Raw genomic sequence first — 19,911 nt, 5'->3', positions numbered from 1 at the left:
CTGTGTTTGCTCTGGTGTGGTACTTTTAAAATTGAGTTTTGGTGCTAAATTGATGATAAGTACTGAATGATTGCATGAATAGGCATGAGTCCGCGATTGGTTCCTGATTGAGGTTTAGTTAAGTTTGAAGAATCAAGTTAGTTCACCATAGACTTAATGAACCTATGCTTGGAACAGGTTAGTCATTCATACAGTCTAGGAAACTTTTTAAGAGTTTTCTTATACAAAAAGAAAGGTTTTGGATTTGCATAGTTAAACCATTGGTTTTCAAAAGATTCATAAGACAACGATAATCACTGAGCTTGAAAATAGTTTTATCTTATTAAATATCTTCTTATGACAATTCTGAAAACTCCATGGTGAGATCGTGTGGTTAGGTTTTCACTCCCTACAGCTTTATCTTTTTAGAAAATGGAGGAAAAAGCTTACGAAGAGTTTTACTGCATTTTGCTTATGCGATGTTTTAGTTAGATATTATTCTTCCCTTTCCATTAACATTATATTGTTGTAAGAGGGATAGAAATCATGTTTTGTAACGAAACGCATGTATGTATATTCGTAAGTACTTGTATAAGAAATCTGGTATGTATATATATATGTACATGAGTAATGTGATTGAGTTCTCGTTATATATGCATGTTTGTTTTAAGGAAAAGTATTTTCGATTTTTCAAAGAAATCAGCAATATGGTTTCGAGTAAAAGGCTCATATTTTATGATGAAGTATATAAAGTTGTCGTAATACTTCTTGCTATTAGAGTGGCGCAGCCGGAAGCGTGACATTCTGATAGTGATGGTGTTACATTTAGCGCCAGCCTCATAGTGGCTATTCCTCAAAATGCGTGCCTCCTGTCGCTAAACGCCAGGTTACGGCGTTTAGCGCTGAGACACCCGAACTGAACATCTTCTAGAGTGTGCTGAATTCCCTTCTGATTGCACCTGTTCCTGTTTTAAACACTTTGCATGACCAAAACACACGTAAAAAAAAAAGGAAAACTATAAAGAACCAAAATAAAATAAATAAAACCAAAATGTGTATAAAATCTAAGGATACTAAAGATTGGGTTGCCTCCCAACAAGCACTTCTTTAACGTCACTAGCTTGGCGGTTGATTTCTTGTTAAGGTGGGGTTGATCATAGTGCTTCAACTCCTCTCTTCTCACTGTGAATTTTTTCCCTGTGTCCCCATGAAGTAGCTCAATATGCTCAAGAGAGAGGATTCTATTTATTGTATGAGGCAACATTGGATTCCAAGTCAACACCACCTTCAACCCTGGTGAGAAATCTTCAGTGAGAATCTTTTTGTTTTTCCATCCCTTAGGCACTTTCTTCTTGGGTGCCTCCCCCTTTCTTGACACTGCACTCCCAACACAAAGCTTAGATTTGATGTTAGGGAGAATTTTTTTTATTGTCACCAAAGGAGGCTTGAGCTGCAAACTCTGTTTTACATCATCAGTGAATTCTTGGAACTCAGTCTTCATACAATTGCCTTTTTCACCTGAGTGATGTATGAGTTTAAAACCCTTGAAGATCAAATGCTCTTCATGTACCCTCAGCATCAATTCACCTTCTTTCACATTAATCATAGCTCTCCCAGTGGCTAGGAATGACCTTCCTAGGATTATAGAAGCGTTTTCATCCTTCCCTATGTCAAGAATTACAAAGTCTACTGGGAGGAAGAACTTACCCACTTTGACCAAGATATTCTCCACTATTCCATGTGCATGCTTCAAGGATTTATCTGTCATTTGTAAAGCTATCATTGTTGGTTGTTCCTCTTTGATTTGCAACTTCTTCATCACAGACAATGACATTAAATTGATACTTGCACCTAGATCACACAAGGCTTTCTCAAAGGTTGTGCTCTTAATGGTGCATGGAATTTGAGAGCTCCCTGGATCAGACATATTCCTTGGCAAATTATTCTGAATTACGACACTACATTTCTTGGTCAGGACCACTCTCTCATCTCCCTTTAAAGGCATCTTCTTGGATAGCAACTCCTTCATGAATTTAACATAGAGAGGCATTTGTTCCAAAACCTCAGCAAAAGGAATATTAATTTGTAACTTTCTGAAGACTTCCAAGAACTTTGAAAACTACTTGTTCTTGGTCTCCTTTTGAAGTCTTTGAGGATATGGCATTTTAGGCTTGTACTCAGGTGCTTTAGGCTTCACTGGATATTGCTCAAGATCAACCGGAAAGGGATTATCCAGATGCCTTGGAGGGGCGTGTACTACAATATCCTCAGTCTTCTTCGGAGCTTCTTTTTCAGCCGGTCCCTCAGTAATATGTACTTCTTCACCTGCCATGAGTCTACTTACCAACGTGATAACTTTGCACTCTTCTCTTGGATTTGGAATTGTGTTACTAGGAAAGGTATTGGTGGACCTCTAATCAATCTCAGCAACTTTTATGGCTAGTTGACCCATCTGAACCTCCAAGTTCCTAAGTGAAGCTCTAGTTTCCTGCATGAAACTAAAAGTACTCTTGGAGATCTCTGCAACTATAACTTTCAAGTTAGAAGATTTTTTAGAACTGGATGGTGGATTGTTGTTGGTAAAATTACTCTTATTGAAATTATTCTGATGGCCCTGATTGAAATTACTTTGTGGTTGATTTCTCCATCCAAAATTTGGGTGATTCCTCTACCCTAGATTATAAGTCTTGGAAAAAGGATCATTATTGGGGGGATCTGGAGGAGTTGTCCATATAATTAACCTGTTCAGAGAAAAATTGACCATAATCATAAGGCTCACCTTGAAGGAATCCTCTTCTCATGTCATAGGAAGCATCTTGGATATTAATAGCTGAAACTTATAGTCCACCCAAGTATTGAGTAATGGTATTTATCTGTTGAGACATAGCCTTGTTCTGAGCAAGAATTGTGTCCAAAGCATCCACTTCCATGACTCCTTTTCTCACAGAGGTCCTATCAGAATAATACAAATATTGGTTATTAGCAACCATCTCAATCAAATCTAGAGCCTCCTCAGGGGTCTTTTTCATGTGAAGAGATCCGCCTGTAGAATTATCCAAAGACATTTTGGCGGCCTTAGTAACTCCATCATAGAAAATCTGTAACTGGATCCAGTCTGAAAACATGTCAGGAGGATATTTTCTGAGCATCAACTTATACCTCTCCCAAGCTTCAAAAAGAGATTCATCCTCTCTCTGCCTGAAAGTATGAACATCAGTCCTCAGCTTAGTCAACTCCTGAGGTGGAAAGAATTTGGTTAAGAATCTATTAACCAACTTGTCACATATATCCAAGCTCTCCTTGGGTTGTGTGTCAAGCCACTGCTTGGCTTTGTCTTGTACAACAAACGGAAAAAGCAACAACTTATAGACATCAGAATGAACTCCATTGGTCTTCACTGTGTCACAGATTTGTAGAAAATTTGAAATAGATAAGTTTGGATCTTCCTGCGGGAGTCCATGAAACTCACAATTTTGTTGCACCAGAGAGATGAGCTGAGGTTTCAGCTCAAAATTGTTAACAGCCACAGGAGGTACAACAATGCTATTACCATAGAAATTGGTGGCTAGGAGTAGTGTATGAGCCCAGTGTCCTTCTAGGTTGCTCAGGCATGTTAGGAGAATTGAGAGCATTAGGATTAATAACATTGTTGTTGTTCATCTCCATAGTAACTTCTTCAAATTCCTTCTCAAAATTATCTTTGAGGTTCTCAGTAGCTTTGTAAGCTCTAGCCTGCTGTAAATGCCTTCTTAAAGTCCTCTCAATCTCAGGATCAAATTCAAGAAGAGGTTCCTTGTCTCTGTTCCTACTCATAAACAAACAGAAAATAAGAGAAAATGAGAATTTCTACGTCAGAGTGAAGAGAATTTTCGGTGAGGTAACCTGAGTAAAAGAAATAACACTAAATAAACTAAATAAATAGAATAAAATATTCAAAATTAATAAATAAAATAAACTAAACTTTTCGAAAATAATGAACAAAAATAAAATGAAAGAACTAACGGGACACCAAACTTAATTTCAAAAATTAAAGGAAAAGTTTTAAGCAAATATGAAACTAATTTTCGAAAAATAAAAGAAATAAGATTAAATAAAATTAAAGCAAAGACGTCTAATCTAAGCAATCAAGCAACGGGTAGTTGTCAATCACAGTCAATCCCCGGCAACGGCGCCAAAAACTTGGTCGCAGAATTTCGAATACCACAATTGAACCGGCAAGTGCACCGGGTCGTACCAAGTAATACCTTAGGTGAGTAAGGGTCGATCCCACGAGGATGGACCAAGCAACAATAATTGAGTGATTCACTTAGTCAGACAAGCAATAAGAGGTGTTTTGAGTGCAATTAGCATGAAACAGTGATTCAGAAATCAAGAAAGCAAACAATGACTTGGGCATGAAAAGTATGTGAGAAAACAGTTAAGGTTTCAGATATATTTATCTTTTCGGATTAACAATTCTCACCAACTACTTTAATCATGCATGATTCAATTCATGACAACCTTTAATTGATTAAACCCTAATTCCTTAGTAATTTAATCTCCTCTAACCTAATCAACCGCCAATTCTTTGGTCACTTAATTTAGATCAAAGGTTTAAGTCCAATTCTAGCTTATTAGCCATACAAACCCTAATTACTCAAAGATAAGGTGATTATATATCACGTATCACGTTAAGTCCAAGCAATTAGAGAATTATGAGGAATTACTTTTAAGCTGTTATTCAAGTGAGTTAACTTTTCCAAGATTCAACAAGAATTCAAATAGAAAAAGAGTTATCTTCCAATATACTCTAATTCCTAGGATGAAGAACGAAAGTAATCCTAGAATACAAATCAATACATTAATTAAAAGTGGAATGACAATAGTACTAATCCATAGAATAAACAGAGCTCCTAACCTTAATAGAAGAGGTTTAGTTGCTCATGGCTCAGAGAAAACTAGGAATTACGGAGCACCTGACGCTAAACGCCAGGTCGTGGCATTTGGCGCCAGCTTCACAGAGGGCTTGCACACGTTACGAAGCGCCAGCTTGGCAGCATCAAATTTCTTCCTTTTTCTTCTGCACGATCTCTGCCAAACTCGCCCAGATTTTTTCTGAAATAAATAAAACCACAATGCGCCTCAAAGTAGCATCCAAACAGGCTTCAAACACTAAAATCTAAATAAAACTCAATAAATTCATATATAAAATAATAAGAAAATATAGAAAAGATACTCACGCATCAACCTCAAACATTCAAAATTCAAAAGGTTTGTCAATTGAAAACAAATCAAATTCCATTAATGCAAATAGTCAAAACAAGAGGAGAACAAGCAATGATTTCAAGGAATTGACCAAAATTTTCAATAAAAAACTTTTTGAGGCGTATTTACAAAATTTGACATGCAAAGTCATAAACAACACAAAATAGCATTAATAAGTAAACTTTGCAATACCAATTCACAAAACTCAAGCATAATCAAATAAGCTAGCAATCAACACATTGAATTAACAGAATTTAGACAATCAGAACAATTAACCAGTTAAACTCATCATCAATTTATCCTTTAATTCAACAGAAAATCAAATAAACGAGTTCAAACGAATTCAGTAGCAAATTCCATCAATTCAATCAACAAACTTAGAATAGTTCCAAACACTCTCAGCTACAATCAGAATCCAGTAAACTAAACTAGCCTATTCTAACCACCTAAAATTCACTAATTAGAAAATAAAATCTAACTAAAATAGAAAATTGAGCAAATAAACCCTAACTGATGCTAATGATAACTAAAACAAAAATTAAAATGAATGTGAAGACCTAGAATGCAGAACAGAGAAGAGGGAGGGAGATGTGTAATGACACTCTGTTGTTGCCGTAGCGAGAAGTGGCGAACGGTGGTCGCCAAAAGCGTGAGATACAGAAGAGAGAGACAGTGAGTGCCCTGTTCTGGTACAGCCACTAACGAAGTGGAGAGAGACGGAAAAAAAAGGAGAAGAGGGGGAAGTTGAAAAGAAAAAGAAGGGAGAAGAGAGTGGTGGTGGTGCAGTGGCGGTGAGCTCACTGGAGCTGGGCCTAATGAGAGAGTTGAGAGGTTGTGGAGGTGGGAAGAGGAGAAGTCAAGAAGAATAGAAGAAGAAATTGAGTGAATAGGTTTTGCATTCTTTTTACACAAAACAGGGGGTCATGCGTACGCAAGATTTCGAAAATGAGGACTTTGAAAAATTTGAAATCGTGCGTACGCACAATACTCTCACAAAAACAATTCAACTCGGGTGTGGTATCATGCATACACATTATTGGAAGCTTTATGCATACACATGTCCTCGCACAAATCATTTTTTCCTCTGCAAAGGTATCCTGTGTACGCATGATGTGAATTCTTTTTTTTTTTTAACATAACCTAAGCTTAGAAAGATTTTCTAACCTATATTTGGGCATTCTAAAAACAAAATCCAACCTAAAATAAGCAAAATAACTAAAAACTCAACAAAAGCAACAAAATTAGAAAATCAAATTAAGAAAAACAAAGCAAACTCCAAATTAACAAGATTTCTAACTCCTAAAACTATTTCAACTATTCAAACATGCAATTCAAAATAAAAATCCACTAAATAAAATTAACAAATAAGAGAAATATTTACAAGAATGATAAAAGAGATAAGGTTGTACCATGGTGGAGTGTCTCCCACCTAACACTTTTATTTATTATCCTTAAGTTGGACATGAATAAAGCTTTTATCATGGAGGCTTGTGCTTGAACTCATCCAAGGGCTGCCATCCAACCATGCACTTCACGCATGTGATGATGCGCTTCATGCATGGTCATTCTTCACTCCCGGCGGCACCATCTCTCCACCATGTGCCTCACGCACTATTTGGTGTGCTTCACGCAGCATGGGCTGCGCTTCACGGGGTTAGTGGCACGCTTCACACATACAAACAGAAGCCTCAAACTCCTTGTGCAATGGACTTGCGCCTCATGCATGGCATTGGGCCATCATCCAGGACTTTGATTCCTTCCTTAATCTCTCACTAATCTCCAATCCTTTGAATCACTTTAATTGATGATTGAAGCAAGAGCACAAGGTCCATGATTTAAAGCATTGATTGACAATTAAGAAGAATTATCCACAGCTTGATTTAGGAGGAAAAACTATTTAAAAAAACATTAATTAGTTTAGATTTGATTCTATTTTAAGTTTGATTTGTTTTGAATCTGAAATTAGGGTTAGTATTTAAAGAGGGAGAGACACTCACGTGGTTCTCTTCTTCCAGCCATTTTCAATTCATAATTTTGGATTTCCAAGCACACCATGAGTCACTAATCTCCTCGATTAAGGTTAGGAGCTCTGTTGACTCTAATAGATTAATGCTATAGCTTTTCTACTTTTGATTAATGTATTGATGTTATCTTAAGAAAGAGTTTTCGTTCATCATTATAAGGGTTTGAATGTGTTGGGAAACAATTCTAATCTGAACTGAATTCTCTTAACATCTTGAAAAAGTTAGTTTTTGGAATTAAGTTTGAAAACTCCTTCTCATGATTCTTTAGGTTTTAAAACTAGAATTGATAAGTGAGATCGAACCAACTACATTTAGTTCTTAAGAATCGTGTGGCTTTAAATTAGTGCATGTTCATCATATCTTATCATAATCAATTGCTCAATGAATTGACAGTTTATTAAGAAAAGAGAAATTCAATTACCAATGAATTGGGATTTTGTTACTTATGGTTTGTCTTAAATACATCTTGCATTATCAAAGTAGAGAGTGAAAAGCATTATTCTTGAAGTTTTAACATCTCTGAGACCTTAACTCTTTTAATCATATCACTTTTTAAACCATTTACGATTTGCTTTTGTTTAATTTATTGTTCTTATGCAAAATTGTCTCTGAAACCCTAGTTTTTTATTGTCTAACAAGAATAATTAATTGACCATTACTTGCTTAGTTCGTTAATTCTCGTGGGAACGATAACTCACTTCCGTAGTATTACTTGATACGACTCGGTGCACTTGCCGATAGTTTGTAGTTCGTAAAAATTCACATCAGAGGCTCTGGCTCTGCCTCTGCGTGTGTTGTCCGTGTGAAAGTAGTATAAAGAGAAACCCTAATTCTATAATGTGATATTTATATAAGTGAACAAAAGTCCAAAATACCCTTAAAAAAAGATTATTAACCCACCGAGTCAACCCGCCTCGCCTTGCCAAAGGCTGCCAATTTGGTAGTGTGGGTTTTTTGGTGGGTTTTAAAAAATTGACGAATTCAAAATTTCGTCTCGATCTTTTTTTTTTTTTTTTTGGCAGTTTTGATGGGTTGATCCGGCGAGTTCGGTCCGTTTTGTGACCGGTAAGCACTACGTATAGGTAATTCCAATTTATATTAATATAAGGTAAGGTATTTTATAAAGTTAGGACCACATGCTTTTTCTGAAAGGCACTACTGGATTTGTTTCATTCATAAATCATAATAAAGAAAGTTGTATTCAAGTATTGGCTTTATGCTTTCATTATGGTCCACTACCTCAACTCAACCCTATGTTGTTATGCCTTTGCCTTTGTCCATTCTATCCACTATTCTATTCTTAGTGCCCACAGCAAATTAAAGTAAGATCACCCGAGTTGCGTATCACGTGTTGTGGCAGTATATATATATATATATTGGAAACGTAATTTTTGTTTCTAATTATTCTTTTATTCTTTAAATAAAAAATATTGAGCTTTTTCGATTTTTTAATATTCTCAAAATATAATATACATTTAACTCTTTTACCTATTTAAAAACTAGAAAGATAATTAAAAGAATGAATTGAATCTCTCAATCGTCACTCTATATAAATATTTCTCACAAAAAGTTAACTATATATGACGAGGTTTTTTTTTTCTATATTCTCTTCTTTTTCCTTGATCCTATGATTAGAAATCTAATAACTAATCTTGTTCGATTTGTTAAAGTTCCATGAAGAGAATAGAAGTGTCCTAATAGAATTTTTTCCACTCCCATTATAAGATTGAGCTACATATCACTTTAATAATTCCACGTAAAAAACATATTCAAATGAAACTTATTACACAAAGAAGAATAATCACGTTGTAATAAAAAAAAAAAACTCGTCGAGCTGGATTCTAAAGAAAGGACTAATATAAAGATTAAACTCTAGATCAGAGAAGGTAAGTATTCAAAAATATTTCTTAATTCCTACAATTTTAGAAAATATCGTCTTCATATAATGTGAAATTAGAGCTTTAAGATACATCACTAATTTTTTTTTTTTTTTTATGATTTGTGAGTGCAATAACAAGAAAGAAGATAGAAATGGTCACATTTGGTATTGATAGTTTGATTACGTCAAAATTGAATACAGAATAGAGAGCAAAATGGTATATGAGGAATATGTATAGAGAAAGTCTTGGGCCAGCAATTTTTGTGTTTTATGGTCAACACTTAACCATCAAAAGAAAAGTGAGTGATCTCTCACCATTAGATGTAATCTCACACCATTAAAAATACTATTAATAGCCAATTGATAGTTACAAAACACAAAATTGCTGCACCCTAGCACTCCTCGTATGTATAACTAATCTTAAGAGTTGTAACATCAGTTATAAGATGCGACGAGAATGACTAACTATAACGGAATTCACATAAAATAGTTAATGACATCAATTAGTAGCTTCTTGACTAACACTTGATAGGGCATCCAATCGAATTATATGGATAAGACTCGAGAAAATAATATTAAAAGTCCTTAAATTGTATTGCGGTGCAATCTAAATTAAATTAAAGTTTTGGCTGGAAAAATTCTATGCAAATAATATATTTTGTACACTCATTCTAAGAGTAGAATTCTTAAGTTTTTTGAGGATTGAATGTAGATATTTTAAATAAAGATTATCATCTATGTATTTTCACTATGAACTCTCACCTTTTTATTCTCTTCATTTGTTGTTCATTTATTTGTCTAGAGTTTAGTAGCTTCACTATATATACTTGTCTTTTAAAACTTATCTAAAGTCTATCTCAAAAGATGTCCTTTTAATTTGTTATCTCAGAATCTGCTTTATGAACTTAAAACTAGCTTACTATCTGAATATGATAAGTTGCACACAAGTTAACGACTTGAAAAGCATTTTAAGTTCATTTTCCTTTAAAAAGAAATCAAGTACGATTCAACAACCCTTCTGGTGCGCATTTTATATTTCCCAACAATTGCAAAAGTAAAGATCTATGACAGATCCTACATCATATCATGTTGAAGGATTCCAATCGTCTGCTATTCTTTGATAGACACAACTATACATACTAGAAAGACAAAATGAGTATAAGTAATAGAAAAGAAGAGAGTTTAATTTGGAGCAAAGAGAATTGATTGCAATTGTCTATTGATGCTTTGATCACTTGATGATTGAATATAAGATAGCTAATGATAACAACTATTAGCTTGTTGAATGTGACTAAATCTCCATAGTAGTTTTTCAGATTCACAGCTTTCACTAATTTGATCCTTAGCTAAGATCTCAATTGCACTATTGTAGTCTCTTAGATTGAACTCAGAGTTTTATAGTGGTCCCTCGAACTCCTTTTCGACATTGACTCGGCAAATGTAGTGATGAGCTGGTACTTCTTTACCATGCTGGATTAGTGTTAAACGACAATGTTTTTCTTTGGCTCCCAAAAAAGGCCGAAACAATGTCATTTGAAACTGTTTTATATGACTGCAAGACTCAAAACAACGTTGTTTCATAGTTTTACACTATCAAGAGTGGCAAAAGAGTGTTAATTCATCACCGTGTCTGCTGAGTCAGCATTAAAAAGGGGTCGAATAACTACTATAGTATTTAAGTTCAATCTTGGATATCACAATAATACCATTAGAATCTTAAAGAATAAATTATTAAAGCCGTGAATATAATAGATCACTAGAAAAATTTAGTCATTGAATATTGACTAAGTTATCTTTTCTAAGGAGGTGCTATTTCTAGTTTAATCTATAGAATAAAGATATACCCCAGAAAGAAATTGGTATATGATTTGCATAAATATAAGGTCTGCAAAAAATTGTGGTAGTGACCATTTCTAACTTGAGTAATGAAATTTCCTTGTGAAAAAAATAGCTTGCTGACGTTGTAAAGACCCTTTAATAATTTTTCTAGTAACAATTTGTGATATTTTTTTTCTTTATTTCAAGTAACCAATATTTAATAGTAATTTAAACATCCTCCAAAACCGGTAGCCCTAACTCATTTATGAAAATATCCCATAAGGTAACATTATAAGGAATTACACTATTTTAGAATTTTGAGCATGATTGAAAAAGAGTAAAATATCAATTTGATTCTTATCCATTTTTTTGAATGACAACGCGATTTTTGACAAAAAAAAAATGATTCATTTTGGCTTCTATCCTTGTACTCTGTCAACGAACGCAATCCTTTTATTATTTTTGCTGTCAAGGAGTAACAAAATTTGCTGATCTATCTCATTAAACTGCTGAGGTGGAGAGTTAAGGTGGTGAGCTGTAGATTAGATACTCACATAGCTTGTTATAAAAGGAAAGGGCCTATCTTTCCTCATCCATGTGAACATAAATAATGTCATTTTGCTTCCCAGAAGACACTTATTAGATGAGTCTGGTCATCTCTCTCACGCACTTTGTTTCATGTTTAAAATCCTAAACCACCTTGAGCGTTAGTAAAGAGCATGGGAGTAGAAAAGATGAAGTGAACGATGAAGGTAAGAGTGTTTCTATGAGCTTTGTTGGGAGGGTTGGAGTGAGAAAGATGAAGAAGAGATTCGTTGCCCTAAAATGCAACTGTGGGATTCATGCATGCAATTCTATTCATATCATCAACACAATTGAATCCTAATAGATTGTTCTATAGATGTTGCAAAGTATTAAAAAATTAGTTATATCACACCTCATCCCTGTTAACATCTCCTTATGTATACTATGTATATTGTGCAGACTGCAGCACCTTATTGCAAATATTTTACATGGTTGGATGATTATGTTACGTTGTCTGAAGAAGATCCTCCGAAGGCTCATAGTTTTTGTGGTCATAATCAAAAGCGAAATCAATTTCTTGGTCCAACTGATGAGGTTGATGAGTGTTAGAAACAAGAGACTGAGAGAATAATCAGAAAAGTGTATTATTGAGTTGTATTGAAGGTACAATATACAAGGGGTATTTATAGGTGCTAAATGAATCAGAGCAATAAAGGCATAGAATCCTACAATTAATATACAGATATACTAGACGATACTAATTGATGTAAATTGATTCTAATGATTCTCTAACATCCCCCCCCCCCCTCAAACTCAAGTGGGAGCTAAGGATACCAACTTGAGTTTGGATAACAAAGTCCGGAAACGAGTCGGGTGATGAGCTTTCGTGAAGATATCAGCAGTCTGATCTAGTGTTTCAACAGCAATGAGTCGAACATCATCAATAAGGATACGTTGCCGAACAAAGTAACAATCAATCTCAATGTGTTTGGTGCGTTCATGAAACACGTCATTATGGGCGATCTGAATAGCACTGCGGTTATCACCAAAAACATCAGTAGGGGACGACTGAGGAGCACCCAAATCTTCGAGAAGCCAACGAACCGAGATAACTTCAGCAGTGGTGTCAGCGAGGGCACGGTACTCATCTTCTGTGCTTGAGCGAGCAGTGAATGTTTGCTTCTTAGCACGCCAAGAGATGAGAGCGTCGCCAAGAAACAAACAGTAACCAGTAGTAGAACGACGATCAGTGGGATCACCAGCCCAATCAGCATCGGAGTAAGCCTGAAGAGACAAAGAGGAATGGGCAGAAAAATAAAGGCCATGAAATAGAGTGCCTTTGATGTAGCGAAGAATGCGAAGAACTGCCGCATAGTGAGTAGTACGAGGAGCTGACAAGAACTGGCTAAGTACATGAACCGGAGAGGCGATGTCTGGTCGGGTGACAGTCAAGTAGATGAGACCGCCAACTAACTGTCGATAGAGAGTCGGATTATCCAAAACAGTGCCATCCATAGGGGTAAATCGAACATTAGGCTCAAGAGGAGTAGACTCAGTGCGACTATCTGTAATCCCAGTGCAAGCAAGAAGATCTGAAGCATACTTAGCCTGAGAGAGATAGATGCCATCATCAGTGGAGATGACCTCGAGACCAAGAAAATAGCTGAGAGAACTAAGATCTTTCATCTCAAAGGTACGGTGAAGTGAGGCCTTGAGATCAGAGATACCATCAACATCATCCCCAGTAATGATCATGTCATCAACATACAAGAGTAGAAGAACAACTCCACATTCGCTTTTACGAATAAAGAGGGCATTCTCATGAGGGCTAGAAGTAAAACCAAGACTGCATATGGTAGTGCCGAACTTGTCAAACCATTCACGAGGAGCTTGCTTAAGTCCATAAAGTGCCTTGCGAAGGATTATTAGAAGGACAAGGATATCCTGGAGGTGGTTTCATATAGACTTTCTTTTTCAAATCCCCATTAAAAAATGCATTCTTCACATCCATCTGACTGAGAGACCATTTTTTAACCGTGGCAATGGCAAGAAGAGCTCTAACAGACGTAAGACGAGCGACAGGGGCAAAAGTCTCTTCATAATCAATACCATACTCTTGCGTACAACCTTGAGCAACCAAGTGGGCCTTATAACGGTCAATAGAGCCATCAGAGCGAGTCTTGATCTTGTATACCCATCTACTACCCACAACTTTCTGATCAGAGGGAGGATCAACCAAATCCCAAGTGTGTGCTTTTTCAAGTGCCTGTATTTCTTCTTGCATTGCTTGTTGCCAATTTGGATTTGAGGAGGCTTCTCTGAATGTCTTAGGTTCATGTTGATGAAGAATAGTAGAAAAGCAATGGTAATCAAGAAGACGAGGAGGTGGATTCCTTACCCTAGAAGAACGAGCGGGAGGAGGAGGCATGACGGTAGGAGAAGGATCATCGTCCGGTCTGGAATCATCGGGAGATGGAGAAGGCGGAAGAACAGGAGGCTGTGGAGGGTCACTTGAGATAGAATCTGTAGAATCATCACTAGGAAAAAGATCAACATTGGTAAACAAAGGTGACTGGGTAGTAGGAATGGACTCAAAGGATGAGAATCAAGAAAACATGTGGTGCTCCCAGAAGACAACATGACGAGATATACGAATACGTTTAGAGAGAGGATCCCAACAACGATAACCCTTGTGTTCAGTGCCATAACCAAGAAAACAACACATACAAGCCCGAGGTTCAAGTTTACTATGTTCATGAGGCTGAAGAAGAACAAAACATACACAACCGAAAACTCGAAGAGAACTATAATCTGGGAAGGTATGATAAAGACGCTCAAAGGGAGTAACATTACCAAGAACAGAAGAAGGAAGTCTATTGATAACATGAACAGCAGTAAGAACAGCTTCACCCCAAGTACGCTCAGGACATGAAGAAGAAAGGAGCATTGCACGGACGGAGTCAAGAATGTGACAGTGTTTGCGTTCAGCTCTACCATTTTGTTGAGATGTACTAGGACAAGAAAACTCAGACAAAGTACCCTGTTCTGCAAGAAAGGCTAAGAGTTTGGAATCACGGTATTCCATAGCATTATCACGTCGGAAAACCTTAATGACCTTGGAAAACTGAGTTTTAATCATAGTAGCAAAGTTGATATAGATCTGAGGTAACTCATGGCGATTAGTCATCAAATAAACCCAAGTAAAACGGGAATAATCATCAATGAAAACGACAAAGTATCGAGCTCCGCCCATAGAGGCAGTGGGAGCGGGGCCCCAAACATCAGAGTGAATGAGATCAAAAGGAGAGCAAGCAAGAGATGAATTATTGTGAAAATATAAAGCAGGTTGTTTGGCAGTTTGACAAGAAATGCAATCAAAAGATTCATTTGGAACCTGACCTAAAACACATTGAGACACAAGAGGACGCAGTTTTCCTAAGGAGGTATGGGCAAGACGCTGATGCCATAAGTGGAGAGTAGAGGGAGAAGAAGCAGCACAGAGATTTGGTACAGGAAGAATATGAAGATTCTCGAGTTCAAACAACCTTCCGACCTTACGTCCAGTCTCGATTATTTGTCCCGTCCAAGGATCCTGTACACGACAATCAGAAACAGAAAAAGTGACTTCAAAACCCAGATCAACAAGTTGAACAACAGAAATAATATTGAAGTTTAATTTGGGAATATAATAAGTATCAGGAAGATTAAGAGTTGACTGGGATATAGAACCCTTGTGTGTTACGTGCAAGAGGGAGTCATTTGCAGTATTAACAGAAGGTCCATTTGTAGTGGTAGACATGGACGAGAAAATATTACGCAACGGAGACATGTGATTAAAGCAACCCGAGTCAAAGTACCATTTAGAATTACCTGGAGGGGTGGAAAAAGCAGCAGGGGTATTACCAGAAACAGAGAGAAGACGCTGAAGAAGAGATGCAATATCAGAAAGAGAGACAAGAGACGAGTTGAGTGGACTAGGATGTGGTGGGCGAGTAGGACAGGCAGTAATTAAATGTCCCGAGAGCTTGCAATAACGGCAGAACAGCTGTGAACAATGGTAGCTAATATGACCTTTTTGGTGGCATGTGCGACATTCAACAGAAGGACAGTCGGGGAAGAGGTGTCCAGAACGGTTACAGTTTCGACAGAATTTACCCTTTCTGTCGGTGGCAGCAAAAATATCTGGCTTTTCCATGATAGTAGTCACAAAGATCAAAGAGAGGAGAGAAAACGGCAATTTCGGAGCAGAAAATGAGAAATCAGAGTGCAGAATCGGAAAGAGCTCACCAAAAAACCTTAGGGAGGGTCCACTTGACTGCCACGTCAGCACCACGTCAGCAGTGACGTCAGCGCCACGTCAGCAGAACGGTGACAAATGGCAGCCCGTGAGAGGACGGAGAAGATAGGCTGGCGCTGAAGTGGAGGTCGGGTCAACCAGCGGACCGGGCCGGGTCGGGTCGGTCGCAGGTGCGCGGGTCGCTGTGGAAGCTGGCGGCGTGACACGTGGAGGCTTTAGGACCGTGGGATGAGCAGCAAAATCCAACGGCTACTGAAGCATCTGAGAGGAGAAACAATGAAGGCGGGCAGCGGGATTCCGGCGGCGCGTGACGGCGCGTCCGGTGGCGGATGGCGGCGATCTCTGCGGCGTTGGAAAGCTGACGAAGAGTAGAACACGATGATGCCGGAGTTGACGAACCAAAGCGTTAGAAACAGATCGAAAAATGAGAGCAAAGAGGCACGGGTGGAAGCTGGAAGGAAGAGCAGCCTGGTCGTGGCAGCCTCTTTCGGCGGCGCGTGGCGGCGCGTCTGGCGGCGGGTGGCGGCGGTTCGGGTTGCGTTGGAATCACAGCGACAAGACGAACAAGATGGTTACGGGTGTGACGAACCAAAGCGTCGAAAAGGGAACGAAAAAAGAGGCCAAAGAACACTGCCGGAAAGGAAAAAAACGATGGGCTATGAACTAATATTCATTGGAAAAAAAAAAGACCTAAGCTCTTAATACCATGTTAGAAACAAGAGACTGAGAGAATAATTTGAAAAGTGTATTATTGAGTTGTATTGAAAGTACAATATACAATGGGTATTTATAGGTGCTAAATGAATCAGAGCAATAAAGGCATAGAATCCTACAATTAATATACAGATATACTAGACGATACTAATTGATGTAAATTGATTCTAATGATTTTCTAACAATGAGAAAGTGAGTAAACTAGATGACAGAGTTATTGACTTAAAATTGCAAATGAAAAATTCTAGACATGTTAAGAGTATAAGGAGTTTTAGTTATCCAATTATAGTTGTTGCTTTTGTTTTTGGAGTTGTATTTGTAAATTTTTTCTGATCATTTAGTTAGGGTCTGATAATAGTTTGAATATGATTTTGTTTAGAAATGCTTATTGGTGAAGTAGTGGTATGAAATGGTAATGTAAATTTGATTTCACTCAATGAAACTATTTTGTTGTTTGTTTGGAAAAGATTGATATTGTTACAAAAGCATTTTAATCTGGCTTTATTATAAACACCCAATTCTTTGACTCTGTTTCAACTTTGTTTGATTTATTACATAAAGAATCATTTTTAAATAAAGCTCTACACTTTTATATTATTTAAATACAAAAAATACCTAGAACATAGCAATGCAAAAATACTTTATTATTTTCAAATCCTTGACCATAACTGGATTCAAACAACAATGGTTGTATGTCAGACTCAAGACCGCACACATAGAGAGAGAAAGAGAGAGAGAGTTACCTCAACACTCCGTGGCATCAACAGCATCATCGTCCAAGCTCTATTTGCAGTGTTGTCCAACCTCCATCTATCAAGTTCATTCTGGTGAGCTCCGTCAGCAACTTTGTCAGCACTTCCCTCCAACTTCACACACTCACCATTGCCTCAATGGAAAAGAAGATTCCACCGCTAAAGTTTTCTTGTAATTGTCAGAGAGGGTCAAGGGAATCTTATAAAAAACCTATAAGATACGAAACGAAATTTCACCTGAGAGAACAAAACGGCATCGATTATACTCACGTGGATAAGGACAAATAGACCTTTGTCATTTCTAACAAGTCACATGGACATTTAACCTTCACTTCACCACTTTAACCCCCCACCTCAGTAGTTTAATGAGACAGATCAGTAAATTTTATTATTCCTTGACGACAAAAATGACAAAAATTAAGATCGCGTTAGCAGACAGAGTACAGAGACAAGAGTCAAAGTGAATATTTTTTTAGTCAAAAATCATGTTGTGATTCAAACAAATAAACAGAAATTGAGTTGGTACTTTACTCATTAAAAAATTATAGTTGTCGTTTAATAAAAGCAACTAATTTTCCTAAAATGGTTGCTCCATATAAAAAAACGAAATGCAAACTAATTAAAATGGACACGGAATTCAATAGAAATTCTTGAGATAAAAAGAACTTTCAAATGACTTTCGAATCACATCAGGATTTTGGGCACTTTTTCACTAATTCAGATAGGAAAAATCTGTAGTATAGATGTTAAAAGACATCTATACATATAAAACTAACATGTCTAACTTGTATCAAAATATTTGGTGGTATGTGATGTTTGATGACTTAGAAGAGAGAGTGATATAATTAAAGTGGTTATAAATGCTAATTGTGTGCACTTATTTTCACAAAATCTAATAATATAATATATAAAATATAGATAAAATAATTAATAATATTATATTATTTTTAAATTTTTATTTCAATTTATATTACATATATAATGACGGTTATATAAATTTTGAAATTTAATTTTATTTGTTGGGTCTTAATAATTATAGAAGCGAATAAGAGTGAAGTAAATATTGTTATAAAACCACTCATCCCAAAAGTTTAAGCTGATGGGAGAAGGTAACATTAATGGTTATATCTCTAATACTCCCTCTCAAACAAGAGCCTCTTTTTGGGTTTGTTTGATTTTGCATAGGCCTTCTTTTCTCTTTTATTTGCCTTATGTTATTTTTTTACTTTTGGGGTTCGCCAAGAATCGAACTCTTGACCTTTCGGACATAGAGCTCTAATACCATGTTATGAAACTACTCATCCCAAAAACTTAAGCTGATAGGAGAAGGTAACATTAATGATTATATCTCTAACAAATATTACATGCAGAAACGTGGTTAGAATTTAATTCGTGAATAAAAATAAAATAAATTCTATGCATATTATTGTAAAACAAAACGGGATTAGATAAGACAAAAATTTATCCTTACTTATTTCATTGCTATCCTTAATTATCATTTTAATTATATATATTACTTTCTCTTCTAGAGACTGCGAGACTAAAAAATAAGTTACTGCAAAATGAAGTAATAATTTCTGAAAAATATTCAAATGCTAAGATATCAGACATCACTTATTATCAAATATCATAATATAAATTGAACACATTAGTTCTATATACATATAGATGTTTTTTAACATCTACACCATAGACTTTTTCATTTAGATATTCTGATAGTATCTTTTATTCCGATTCTTGTTAGGGGCCTTATAGTGTACAGATGTGGGTGTACAGATTTTTGTCTTTTTGTGGCTAAAAAGTGTGTCACTAAAAGTGTTGCTTAAAGAAAAAGTGTTACCCTTAATCGTTAACTTGGTTAACTTGGTTTCCTTTAATAAAACTTATAGTAAAATAAAGATTTTGAAAATTTCTTTTTTATTCTTTTTACAGTCTAAATCGAGCATTCTCTCTCCTTCCATTTCCTGGATTTCAGGAACGTATTTTGATTTGTTCTGTTGGAGTAAAAGTCCCTGAAATATACTGGGGCTTGTTTTAATCCGAATTATTAGATCAAGAAATTCAAAAATATGAGCAAGAGCTCGAAAAATGCAAGCATTGTCAGCAAATAAGGACACATATCCAATCCCTCAAGAAGGCCATCGAAGCAATGAAATCAACTCAACAAGCAGAAACATCAGAGTTCAGCCAGCTAAGCATGGTGGACAAATCAGGTGAAGAAAAAAGTGTTGCTCATAAACTTCCAAGAAAAGATTCTATTTTAGAAAAAATCAAAGGAGCAACTTGGTTTCCAATTTTTACTCTTCATATTTTACTTCGAATAAGTTTATTTTACTTCGAATAAGTTTATAATTTGTATAGAATTGAAAATGTTGACCATTTCTACTATTACTAGTATTTATAATTCTGATTTTTATAGTTTTTCAATCTTGTTTTAGTTTATAATAGTCTTTTTTGCATGGATTATTGTTTAAAAAATTTTTTATCTGTTTGTCTTTTTCTTGAATATATTTTCTCAAATCTTCAACAACTTCTTTTATTTCTACACTTTCTGTTGTTTCTAAATATCTTTTTAATTTTTCAACCTCATTCTCCATTTTTTCTTTCAACAGCTTTAATTCTTTTAAGTCATAATATGGTTTTCCAGGCATTTATAAATTTTTTAAGTTTAACTCCAAC

Source organism: Arachis hypogaea, chromosome 20 (genome assembly GCF_003086295.3).
Source record: "Arachis hypogaea cultivar Tifrunner chromosome 20, arahy.Tifrunner.gnm2.J5K5, whole genome shotgun sequence".
Lineage (NCBI taxonomy): Eukaryota > Viridiplantae > Streptophyta > Magnoliopsida > Fabales > Fabaceae > Arachis > Arachis hypogaea.
This window is presented reverse-complemented; position numbering follows the sequence as displayed.